This window comes from Polypterus senegalus, chromosome 16 (genome assembly GCF_016835505.1).
Source record: "Polypterus senegalus isolate Bchr_013 chromosome 16, ASM1683550v1, whole genome shotgun sequence".
NCBI classification, from domain to species: Eukaryota; Metazoa; Chordata; class Cladistia; order Polypteriformes; family Polypteridae; genus Polypterus; species Polypterus senegalus.
In genome coordinates, this window is record NC_053169.1 from 98,523,304 (window position 1) to 98,536,666 (window position 13,363).

Below are 13,363 nucleotides of genomic sequence, written 5' to 3' on the forward strand. Positions count from 1 at the left end.
TTAAGACAAGCTATAATACCGTGATTTCTAACTCCAATATTTCAAGGATCACACCACACAATGGGATCGGTTAGCTGAGAAATGAAAGCTTTCCTTGTCCTTTATAATTATACACAAACACATGTGAGCTGTCTGCTTTTCTCAAGGATGAATAGCATAAAGGCGCATTGTCTGGACTGCGTTCACAGGACTAGCCAGATCAAAAAACCACAGAAATGATGCAATTAAAATGGTAATCGCTAATTAAAATATAACAAATCGTCTACTGAAAGACGCTCGTCGAGGGGTGTGGGAGATGAGTTTTGGTGGTTTGGGTTAAACAGAATGTTACTCAGGTGGTGTAAACTGGAACGTTAGTGTACACGGCTTCCATAAAGTAAATACAATTGTTGGGTGACAGGTTGACCTTGTAATAGACAGTCACGCCTGATTCCATTTGAGACAAAATGTCGGGAACACGCAGTTACTTAAAACCACCTCACAATGCTGAAAAGACCCTCAGATAGGGCATGAAACTGCACTTCTGCTCTTTTATTAAAGCGAATGATAAACGTACATCAAGGACTGTCACTCATGTGTGTCAGAGAGCTTCCTTTCGGTGCTCATCAAGGCTGGGCACTACCACAACGGTACACCATCCTGTTTCTTTTTCCACCCACAGCTCCGAGAAGACACCCAATGAGGGCAACTGGCCACTCTCCTTCAGGTCCAGCATGACCGTCTGGGTCAGTTACTTGGTAACCTCTTGAATCCAGGACTGTCGACAGTCATAAAATCAAGATGAGCCTAGGCAGATGAGGATGCACACAGTCAGCATGGGGTTGCCGCAAATGTGCAAAGTGCTTTGATTTAAAACCAAACCAATCGTTCTAAACGATCTTCCATAAATGATCCAATAGAAAAATTGGTGAATATTCTGTGAGTTAAAAATTAAATAATCCAAAGATAAAACCGCACAGTCATGGCTCGCTCAGCCAACAGAGACACCAGCAGCTGCAGTCCTCCCTTTCGGACCCCCGTCAGTGTCTGCCAGACTGCTTGGTGTCAGCTATTCCCCCTTCTTCCTTCTCGCTCTCCAGCATCCCTCGGATCCCTAGGGAGGACTCCTCCACCGCCATACCCTCATCTTTTTCAAAAAAGCAGGGACGACGTACCCCTAGAGCGCCAATCATTCACTCGTCCATGGGGCTAGCAGCTGCTCTGCCTCCTCTCTCTTTCACCGGCTCTCTGGTCTGATCCCCTTGCTGTGGTGTAGGCTCTTTTCTTAAACTTGATTGGTGGTGGGTGCTGTCCTCCGCCTACTTCGAGATGTCAATGAGGCACCTGACTGACCCACTCACATTTGCACCGGAATGCCTGATCAGTCAAACACCCTCTAATCAAACCCAGAGTGGCGCGTCCACACGTACACCCACACCTGTTCAGATCCTGTATGCTCTGGGACTCGATTATTTATTTAAAATTGCCGTGGACCTTTTATCACACCCACAAGCTAGAAGGAGAGCTCTGAACCAAAAACCTGACCGCTCTGTAAAGCATCCATACCTTCGCCATCGGTTAACTATGCATTATATGTTGATGCCACCTTTGCATGGCATCAAATCTCAATCCAGACTCATTTTCATGGGTAGCTGGTAGAGCTCTATCCAAATGTCTGACTTCCTCAATGTGAGCGAACGAGAGAACTACTTAAAGGATTTAGATTGTGTTTTGTTCTAGAATTTGCTTGAACATTCTAGTTGATTTTGCGACTTCTCTCATCGCTCTAAGTTTCAGTACCGATTCATTTGCACGAATCTGAGAGAGACACAGCAGGCCGAGGGTAGCAGGGTGGGGCCATCCTTACTCATTCACCAGCCTCGGAGCGTATCTTACCTCCGCTTAGCTAGCGAACGAGAGAACTACTTAACAGATTTAGATCGGGTTTTGGTCTAGAATTTGCTTGAATATTCCGGGTGATTATGCGACTTCTCTGCGACTCATCTGAGAGAGAAGCAGTGGGCCGAGGGGAGGGGGCGGGGCCCTCCTTATTCACATGACAGCCTCGGGGTGTACCTTACATCCGCTTAGCTAGCGAATGAGAGAACTACTTAACGGATTTAGATCGGGTTTTATTCTAGAATTTGCTTGAACTTTCCGGTTGATTTTGCGACTTCTCTATGACTAATCTGAGAGAGACGCAGCGGGCCGAGGGGAGAGGAGTAGGGCCATCCTTACTCACGTGACAGCCTCTCGGCATTCGTTACCTCCGCTTAACTAGCGAACGAGAGAACTACTTAACAGATTTAGATCGGGTTTTGTTCAAGAATTTGCTTGAACATTCCGGTTGATTTTGCAACTTCTCTCAAGTATCATAGTTCACTTGCAGGAGCGATTTATTTGTGCTAATCCGAGACAGAGGCTGCAGGCCAAGGGGAGGGGGAAGAGTGACGTCAGGAGTGGGGGTCATCCTCACTCACGCGCCAGCCTCCGTTCAAGTCGCTCTACCTCTTGCCACGTTTTGGAGTGTACCTCGCCTCCACTTTAAAGTTTGTCCTGTTTCACTACTACACAGGCGGAGCCGCCTGGGATGGCTAGTAAATAATAATAATAATAATAATAAACAATACTTGATATTTATAGATCACTTTTTTCACTACTCAAGGCACTTTACATAGTAACTAAAGAGACATTTCAACCACCAATAACGTGTAGCATCCACCTGGATGATGCGGCCACAGCCATTTCCCCCCCTTAATGCCCGCCAAACATTGGCTATTAGGTGGTAAAGTGGTGAGACAATTAGAGACAGGGGACTTGGGGGGAGGGGGGATTTGGGGGCCAGATTGACAAGCCCATGATGGGCAATATAACCAGGATATTGGGAAACACCCTACTCTTCACACGACCGCTCTGCCCAGGGATCCTCCTTTATCAACACACTCCTGAGCTTATTAAACTGCACAATAAATAGAATTAAACTTCATCTTTGGCCACTGTGAATGTGAAAATAAGCAGGGCACCTTTGATCATTTTCTAGTGTTTTATAAATAAGTTGGTCTGCCATCCAAGTTCTGGCCGGGCCCAAACATGCTTAGCTTCAGGTGGGTGATTTCTTCTGAAGTGCATGTAGCATGGCGGCTATAAGAATATGTTAGTGCTATTCAAGTGTAACAATGTACAGTCATATGAAAAAATTTGAGACCCCCTCTCAGCCTGCATAATAATCGACTCTCCTTTCAACAGTAAAGATCACAGTGGTATGTCTCTCATTTCCTAGGAGTACTGCGGTGTTTTCTGAACAAAGATTTTTAGTGACGCAGTATTTAGTTATGAAATGAAATCAAATGTGAAAAACTGGCTGTGCACAAATGTGGGTCCCCTTGTCATTGTGCTGATTTGAATGCCTGTCACTGCTCAATGCTGATTACTTGGTTGGATGAGCTCGTTAAGCCTTGAACTTCATAGACAGGAGTGTCCAATCATGAGTGGTCAAAGGTATTTAAGGTGGTCAACTGCAAGTTGTGCTTCCTTCCCTTTGACTCTCCTCTGAAGAGTGACAGACAGCATGGGATCCTCAAAGGAACTCTCAAAAGATCTGAAAACAAAGATTGTTGAGTCTCCTGGTTTAGGGGAAGGCTACAAAAAGCCATCTGAGAGGTTTAAACTGTCAGCTTCAACTGTAAGGAATGGAATCAGGAAATGGAAGGCCACAGGCACAGTTGCTGTTAAACCCAGCAGGTCTGGCAGGCCAAGAAAAATACAGGAGCGCATATGAGCAGGATTGTGAGAATGGTTACAGACAACCACAGATCACCTCCAAAGACCTGCAAGAACATCTCGCTGCAGATGGTGTATCTGTACATCGTTCTACAATTCAGTGCAATTTGCACAAAGAACATCTGTATGGCAGGGTGATGAGAAAGAAGCCCTTTCTGCACTCACACCACAAACAGAGTCGCTTGTTGTATGCCAATGCTCATTTAGACAAGCCAGATTCATTTTGGAACAAAGTGCTTTGGACTGATGAGACAAAATGGAGTTATTTGGTCAGAACAAAAAGCGCTTTGCATGGCAGAAGAAGAACACCGCATTCCAAGAAAACACCTGCTACCTCCTGTCAAATTTGGTGGAGGTCCCATCATGCTGTGGGGCTGTGTGGCCAGTTCAGGGACTGTGGCCCTTGTTAAAGTCGAGGGTCGGATGAATTCAACCCAATATCAACAGATTTTTCAGGACAATGTTCAAGCATCAGTCACAAAAGGATATTCCAACAAGACAATGACCCAAAACACAGTTAGAAATCTACAAAGGCATTCGTGCAGAGGGAGAAGTACAATGTTCTGGAATGGCGTCACAGTCCCCTGACTTGAATATCATGAAAATCTATGGGATGATTTGAAGCAGGCTGTCCATCAAATTGAACTGAACTGTGAGATTTTGTATGAAGAATGGACAGAAATACCAACATCCAGAATCCAGACACTCATCACAGGCTATAGGAGGACAGCGTCGAGAGGCTCAAAGGAGGCTCAACTAAGTACTGATGTCATATCTCTGTTGGGTGCCCACATTTATGCACCTGTCTAATTTTGTTATGATGCATATTGCATATTTTCTGTTAATTCAATAAACTTAATGTCACTGCTGAAATATCCCTGTTTTCATAAGGCATGTCAGATATTAAAAGGACGTTGCTGCTTTGAAAGCTCAGCCAATGAGAAACAAAAATCCAAAAAATTAAGAGGGGTTCCCAAACTTTTCCATATGACTGTATTAATGTTACTCCATTATTAAGTCTTCTGTTTTTACGTCATGCAGTGTTGAACTCAGATGAAGAAGAGATGGACAGATTTCCCACAAACTGAATTTTCCTCGGACTACACTGTTCTTCAGTGCGGTTGGACTGAATGGCCTGTGCTGTTCATGTGAACGCGTGCCAAGCCAGATTATAATATTTATCTTCCTCTTATAAACCAGCACAGGTTGAGCTCATTATCCTGCACTGACATTTTCCTACCTGGCAGTGAGTGTTGTGCTGAGCCAGCTTGGAATGATCCTAGCATATGGGGAGGGAAACGGCGGTCACATATCAGGAGGTCTGACAGGGAAGGAAGTTAGAATTTATGGCTATAAATAAGCTAACAACTGAGAGCAAACATGAGCGTGCAGAGTGCAAGAGAATGGAGTATGAAAACTACTGCTGGAGAACCGGCAAAAAAAATATTTACACTCAGGCACGTTTGTATTGTTACTGCCTGGAAGTTGCGGGGTCCGCAAACTGATCCTAGAAAGGGGCCTCCATCCATTCATTCACTGAACAAATCAATCGTCTTATCCACTCATTTACAAAATGAATCGGTCAATTCTTCAATCCTTTTACTCAGTCGATCCATTATTCAATCCGTCATCATTGGTGCCATCTTTGAAGGGGGGGCAAATGGGTAATCGACCCCCAGTCCTGTAGCAGAAGATAAAAATGAGTTGAAAAGTCCATACTGGCTTTGTTACATAGAGCTAAGCAGTTGAAAGTGACTCAGTCCTGAGGACGACTCGTAATCCCATTGTGTTTAACAGTTCAAATTAATTATGCAGGTGATTCAAATCTGGGGCAGTGGCACAGTGGGTAGCGCTGCTGCCTCGCAGATAGGAAACCCAGGTTCGTTTCTCTGGGTCCTCCCTGAGTGGAGTTTGCATGTTCTTCTTGTTTCTGCGTGGGTTTCCTCCCACAGTCCAAAAACATGCAGGTTAGGTGCATTGGCAATTCTAAATTGGCCATGTGGTGGGCTGGTGCCCTTTGTTGGCTGGGATTGACTCGAGCAGACCCCTGTGACCCTGTAGTTAGGATATAGTGGGTTGGATAATGGATGGATTCAAATCTGATTTGAGGATGTATACATATCCATCCATCCATCCATTTACCAATCCGCTGAATCCAAACACAGGGTCACGGGGGTCTGCTGGAGCCAATCCCAGCCAGCACAGGGTGCAAGGCAGTGTGGTCCATGGCCGGCTTTGTATCCCGGCCAATACCCCCAGGCCGCCAGAGGGAGCCCTCACAGTGGCATGGAAGGTCTCTGAATTCCAGCGGAACTTCATGGACATTGTAGTTTTTATGGACAGCACTGCTGGATACCATGGGGGCCACCAGGAGCCACTGCAGGGAGGCTTGGGGAGTGTTATTTGCCCTATAACCCGGAAGTTCGTCAAAGGAAGAGCGACGGGCTTCCTGGGTGAAGAAAAGTAGTTTTTACCTGACCCGACTGGGGATTGGGAACACTTCCGGGTTAGGGAATATAAAAGGACTGTGGGAGCTCCCAGACAGTGAGCTGAGCTGTGTGGTAGGAAGGCAACGCGTCTGGGAGTGGAGGATTGATTTATTGTGATTTGTTATTGGTTATTTATGAATAGTGTGGAGTGGAGGGTGCTTGGTGCACGTAATTCTTATAATAAAAAGAATAATTGTAGCACTTTGTAGCACTTGGTGTTTGGCGTGGTACCTGAGGGTTCAAGGGAGCACTAGCGCCCCCTACTGCTACAGCAGGAACAAATCCCAGGCAGGGCACCAGCAGGGCACACACACCCACACACCAAGGACAATTTAGGATTGCCAATGCACTTAACATGCACCTGCATGTCTTTGGACTGTGGAAGGAAAACCATGCAGACAAGGGGAGAACATGCAAACTCCACGGAGGGAGGACCCGGGAAGCAAACCCAGGTCTCCTAACTGCGAGGCAGTTGCGATACCACTGCGCCACTGTGCCGCCCATTGGTTTAATGTCTTAGAGAATATTTCATGTTAGATTTATTCATTTTTTTATAATCTAGGAAAAGTTTATTTTTGTTATTATTAAACCATTACCGTTCCGCAACACCATTCTGTATATTTTATGTGCGCCGGCATTTTGTGGGTTCTGTTGCTAGGGCACATATCCCGGTTGCCAGGGGGGCTTAGTTTTGTACATTGCAACGCTGCAACAATCACCTATAGAACACCAGCACAACACTCCATTCACCGTCTATGAATTCAACAAACTTATTAAAACAAATCCTGATGTTCGGTACTAAAAATGAGCTTTGCCTGAGTTGGCATTATTTAAAGTGCCATCCCTGAAGGAAGATAATATTGAGAAGGAATAAATTTGAAAGATGTCTGACATAAACAGAAAAATAACAGAAAGGTAAGTGTAGAAACTTTTTGAAGAGCATACACAGACATATAAATCTGCAAACTGAGAACAGACAGTGTCTGGTCAATGCCCAGTCAGACGATTAACTCTGCTGTAACCACTGGCCTTCTGTGCCACCCTATTATACATTATAGCTAGAAACCATGGATTCTGACACTTCAATCAATCAATTGCTTCGGTTGTGAGTAGTGGCTAAGCAAGGTTCTCTTCGGTTTCATTTTGCTGATATGCTCGCCTCCATTGTCTATCAGTGGATAAGCGAGTTTCTCCCTCCTCTGAGGTTTCATTTTGCCGACATGCTCACTTCGCTTGTGCATTAGCGACTAAACGAGTTTCTCTCTCTTCGGAGGTTATGTTTTGCTGACGTGCTCACCTTGTCTATCAGTGGTTAAGCGAGATTCTGTTTCGTCACTGGGTTTGTGTTGCTGATATGCTCGTCTCGCTTGTGTTTAAGGAGCTAAGCGAGTTTCTCTCTCCTCTGAGGTTTTGTTTTCCGATGTGCTCGCCTTGTTTGTGCATTAGCGGCTAAACGAGGTTCACTTCGGTTTTGTTTTGCCGATTTGCTCGCCTCCATTATCTATCAGCGGCTAAGCAAGTTTCTCTGTCCTCGGAGGTTTTGTTTTGCCGACGTGCTCGCCTCGCTTGTGCATTAGGGACTAAACGAGTTTCTCTCTCCTCTGAGGTTTTTGTTTTGCTGATGTGTTCGCCTCGCTTGTGTATTAGCAGCTAAGTGAGATTCTCTTTCCTCAGGGGTTTTGTTTTGCCGACGTGCTCGCAGCACTTGCGCATTAGCGACTAAACGAGTTTCTCTCTCTTCGGTGGTTTTGTTTTGCCAACGTGCTCACCTCCATTGTCTGTCAGTGGTTAAGCGAGATTCTCTTTCCTCACCAGTTTTGTTTTGCCGATATGCTCGTCTCGCTTGTGTATTAGCGGCTAAGCGAGTTTCTCACTCCTCTGAGGTTTCATTTCGCTGATGTGCTCGCCTCCGTTGTTTATCAGCAGCTAAGCGAGTTTCTCTCCCTGGAGGTTTTGTTTTGTGGACGCGCTCGCCTCCATTGTCTATCAGTGGCTAAGCAAGTTTCTCTTTCCTCCTCGGTTTCGTTTTGCCAATGTGCTCACCTCGTTTGTGTATTAGCTGCTAAGTTAGTTTCTCTCTCCTCTGAGGTTTCGTTTTGCCGACATGTTTGTCTCGTTTGTGTATTAGCGGCTAAGTGAATTTCTCTCTCCTCTGAGGTTTCGTTCTCCTAATGACTTCGCCTCCATTGTCTATCAGCTGCTATTTCTCTCTCTTCAAAGGTTTCATTCCACCCGATGTGCTATTAGCAGCTAAGTGAGATTCTCTTTTCATGTTTGTCTCGTTTGTGTATTAGCGGCTAAGTGAATTTCTCTCTCCTCTGAGGTTTCGTTCTCCTAATGACTTCGCCTCCATTGTCTATCAGCGGCTAAGCGACTTTCTCTCTCTTCAAAGGTTTCATTCCACCGATGTGCTCGCCTCGCTTGTGTATTAGCAGCTAAGTGAGATTCTCTTTTCATGTTTGTCTCGTTTGTGTATTAGCGGCTAAGTGAATTTCTCTCTCCTCTGAGGTTTCATTTTTGCCAATGTTCTCACCTGACTTGTCTATCAGCGGCTAAGCTAGTTTTTCTCTCCTCTGAGGTTTCGTTTTCCTATTGAGCTCGCCTCGCTTGTCTATCAGTGGCTAAGCGAGTTTCTCTCTTTTCTCAGCGGTTTCACTTTGGTGACAGTCACTTTCTTTGAGCTTTATGCTGTAGCCTGGCCTTTCTGGCCCGGACAGACAGACACACACACTTGCATACGTAGACATTTATATTTATAATGACACGATAAAATGGGAAATAGCCTAGAAAAGGGTGAATGTTGTTGTAGACTCCGTAAACACTGATAATTCCGTAGCTCAGGTCACCATTAGTCACCTTCCATTATCTGTTCCATTTTGTTGTCTCTCCGGACTTTTGAAACAAAATCCAAATTAGCACCATCTTCTTGTTTTTTTTTTTTTCTTCTTCATTGAAACACCCTGTTATTCTAAAAAAAAAATCAAGCTCTGAAACATTTAATTCAAAACATATTTAATATCCATAAGAGAATTTTACTATTAGAGTAATTTCTTCCTTTAATGCGGCTAAAATGATATAATTAAGTGCAAACTGTTTCAACTACCGGACAAATCCTGAAATCCTTTATAGTTCACTAAAGGAAATTGTTCTGGAAATCTAATGACTTTATGTGGAAAGCATGTTATCCATTGGATGGTCGGCAGTTGTATTTCTTATCCACACTCGGCTGATGCCAAAAATAAAACTGCGCACCTTTAATATCATTTAAATCTGTCATTAGTCAGCTATTACTGGCAGAGATCCGACTTATTTGGAAATGTGTAGAACAGAGTTCCCTTAACGAAAATTCCTGTCAAACTCGGATGCGCTTTTCAAAGAATTTTTCTCCGAGGTGATAACTTTTGCAGTGATCTGTTAGCTCCCCTGTGGGCTCAGGAAGTAACACTTACCTTGGGTTGCCTTGCATGAGAGGCCCCACATATCGAGATGGGGGGATCAGTCTGGAAACCACAGCTACCCTGCATGGTGGATACTGCTGCTTCACTTTTAGGTCTGTGCCCGACGACTATGGGCAGCTTTAGTGACAAAACTCCCTCAACTATTTGTACCATCTGGGACTTTCCGCACAGTTTATATTTGAACCTTTGTAGGAGATGGCCGGGATGCCCCTGCAATGGAAGGATAGGGGGAGGCACCATTTTCAGGACACTGCCTCCACCAAGGCGCTAGATGGCAGCTTCCCTGGACTGCAGCAATTACCCGGATTCCCACAGGGCACTATGGGAAATGGAGTTCAGCAACCGTGGGTGTGGGAAGATGGTGAGAGATGACATTGTCACCTAGCCCGGAAGTACTAGGGGATCACGAGGACAGATCAAAGAACTCAAATTCTCCATCTGACCCGGAAGTGCTGGCAAGTCACATGAACAGAAGAGGAGAAGCACTTCCAGGTCAAGGACTTTATAAGGGACTGCTGAAGCTGGATGAAGCTCGCTGGGAGTTGTGGTGGAGGAAGAAAGAGACAGAGAATTGTGCTTATTTATTTGTGGCTGTGGTGCTTGGGGCACCGTTGAAGAAGAAAGAAGAATATAAAGTAACTTCTTGGTGTCATTAACTTGTCTATGGGGGTTAAAGGGGGTGGCAACAGTGACCTCTAGCGTCCACATCTTACACCTTTTAAGTGCATCTGATTTATTTTTGGAATGTTCACCTGTTTAGTGAGGGAAGGCTTAGAAAATTATCGTTAAGATTGGGTGTTTCTAGGCTTCCATGTTATCAGGGTCTTAGGCCTCTTTTTAGCATTTTGGTCTGTTGGTACACACATACTGTTACTAAGGACTGTCTATTCATAGCACTATTTTCTACAAGTTGCTGCAACCAACAAAAAACAACTACATGTTAATCCACTAGGTGGCAGTACTGAAGTAGACACGTCTAAAGTGGCTGCATACTGAGACATGAGTTATACAGTACAATACAATAAAATGTATTTTTATATAGCCTAAAATCACACAAGAAGTGCCACAATAGGCTTTAACAGGCCCTGCTTCTTGACAGCCCCCCAGCCTTGACTCTCTAAGAAGAAAAGGAAAACCTCCCAAAAAAACTATTGTAGGGAAAAATTGGAAGAAACCTTGGGAAAGACAGTTCAAAAAGAGACCCCTTTCCAGGTGGTTTGGGTGTGCAGTGGGTGTCAAAAAGAAGGAGGTCAATACAATACAATACAATACAATACAATACAATGCACAGAACACAAGTCATCATCAATACAGCATAAAAATGAAAATATTACAAGTACGGAGCAGAATTTAACAGTAGATGATATCACATAATATGATTTGGATTTGTTTAGAGTCCTGGAGACCTCAGCCATCAAACAGCCATTCCAGTTGGCCTTTTCACAGCTGAGACAGCCAATCCGATGAAAGGAACCCTCTACTGGACAATTCCTGTGATCATCCATCAGAGATGACTTTACCTTAGGCATACGTCGTGCCTTGAGGACCTCGGTGACATATGAGGTAACTCCTACATTGCATTCAAAGTGTTAATGCTAGAATTACAAAAGCCTACAAAAAAACTCATAGATCCGTCCCACCTTAAATTACTTTGCACCTCTCCTTCAGCGTCTTTTGTCCTTTAAATGTGTTGATAAGCAGCAAACAGCAAGCAGTCTGCTATCACATCCCCCACCGGCGCACAGTTTTCTCAGCTCAAGTCTGTTTACGTGCGGGTCAGTTGCTTGGTGTTGAATAGAGTGAGAAGTCAAGCAAAATGACACTTTTTCTAAATACTATATCGTTATTTGGAACACTTGCATTTCATGTGTGTCATGTGTGGGATGGATCTACAAGTTTTTTCGTAGGCGCTGGTAATTCTAGTGTTAATTGACAAAAGTCCAGCATTAGTACAGTAGACTCAGTTTAAGCGCTTTCTGTTAAGTTCAGCTTACCATGGCCTAAAAAAATGAAATAGAAAATTCCACCAATAAACAATTCATAAGTTTTAAACTACATGCCATTCTGGGCTCAGGTTTTGATCGATTTGGATGTACGGTGCTGCCTCCGCATTGTGCATTCTGTGTGCAGCGTGCGAGAGAAACCCAGCGTGCTCCAGCAGTATGCCACGGCGTGCCTCTTTGATGTCATCTTTACTGTGCTGGAGCAACCATTCGAGACAGAGAGTACAAGTTCAATAATGTACAATGAATTTTATTAATATTTAATGTTGGACGTGTCATATTATGCATAATTTATCCATTAAACTTTATCATAGCTATACATTTTGACACGAATGGACAGGAGACATAAAGAGGGTTTAGGGCAGCCACCCATGTATTATGCCACTGGCTGCAAAATTGTTAATTTTTGGAGGAGTTGTGTCTGGATCAATGTTCAAAACAGAACTGATGACATGTGGCAAAGATGGAGGAAGTGACACCATTATGGGTGCAGGAACAGGAATTGCCATCGTGATGGGCACCGAAAAACGGAAGTGACTTCATCATGGGCACAGGAACCGGAAGTGCCATCGTCATGGGCACTAAAAAACGGAAGTGACGTCATCATGGGCGCTGAGGACTGGAATTGACATCATTATGGGGCACCAAGAACCGGAAGTGACGTCATCGGGCAGGAAGTGATGACATCATGGGCACCAGAACCCTGTGGAATTCCCTGTGAATGGTCTGCAGAGGACTGGGAGAGAAAGTGAGTGCACCTTGCCACCCCCTGGTCAGACATGGAATTGTCACTATTCGAGCCCCTTAGCTGGCATGTGTGTGACCATATGTCAACTTAAAGATCATTTCTATTTAGAGTTCGCTACTTTCTGAGGTCTTAGGTGCCCACAAAAGGTCTTGGAACATATCAGCCATGGATACAAGGGGGCTACCGTAATATGGGTTCTATTTTGGGATTCGGTTTCTGCAGTTTCAGTTATCAGTGGTTTATCAGTGATCTGAAAATATTAAATGGAAAATTCTAGAAATTACCAATTCATAATTTTCAAACTGCACGCCATTCTGGACAAATGTTTTCACCATTTTGGATACACGCCACTGCAAACAACTTGGGTTGGTTTTGGGACCCGTGATATGTCTTGGAACGTATCACCCGTGGATAATGTAATATGGTTTCTACTTTGAGATTCAAATTTAGCTGTAGAACAACACCTGTATTCCTTATTTCTGACTTGATTTACAAGCGTACCACGTGCAAGATGGCAGCCAACCTTGGACAGGGCACTGGCCCATCTTCGGGTCCAGCCATTGACTGATGTTGACCGCTAATACTGTAAAAAGGTGAATGAAACATAACGAGGAATTCCTGAATCTGGTGGAAGCACCCGTCACACTCTGGTCAGGTCGGCAGATGAGGGTACAGTGATGATTGAGAAGTTCTGCCTTGTCAAGGACGACAGTTTTCATCTGACAGCCAAAACAGTTGTTGTTTCTAACTTCTATTCTCTCGAAAGCCCTGGAATAACCTTTACCTTTTTCTCCTTTTTCCCTTTGTGAGACGCACACTGATGCAACCCTTCGCAAACTCCATAAATAGACATAGTTGTAAGATAAATGAATTCAATATGTTACAGAGAAAAGTCGAGATCCAAGT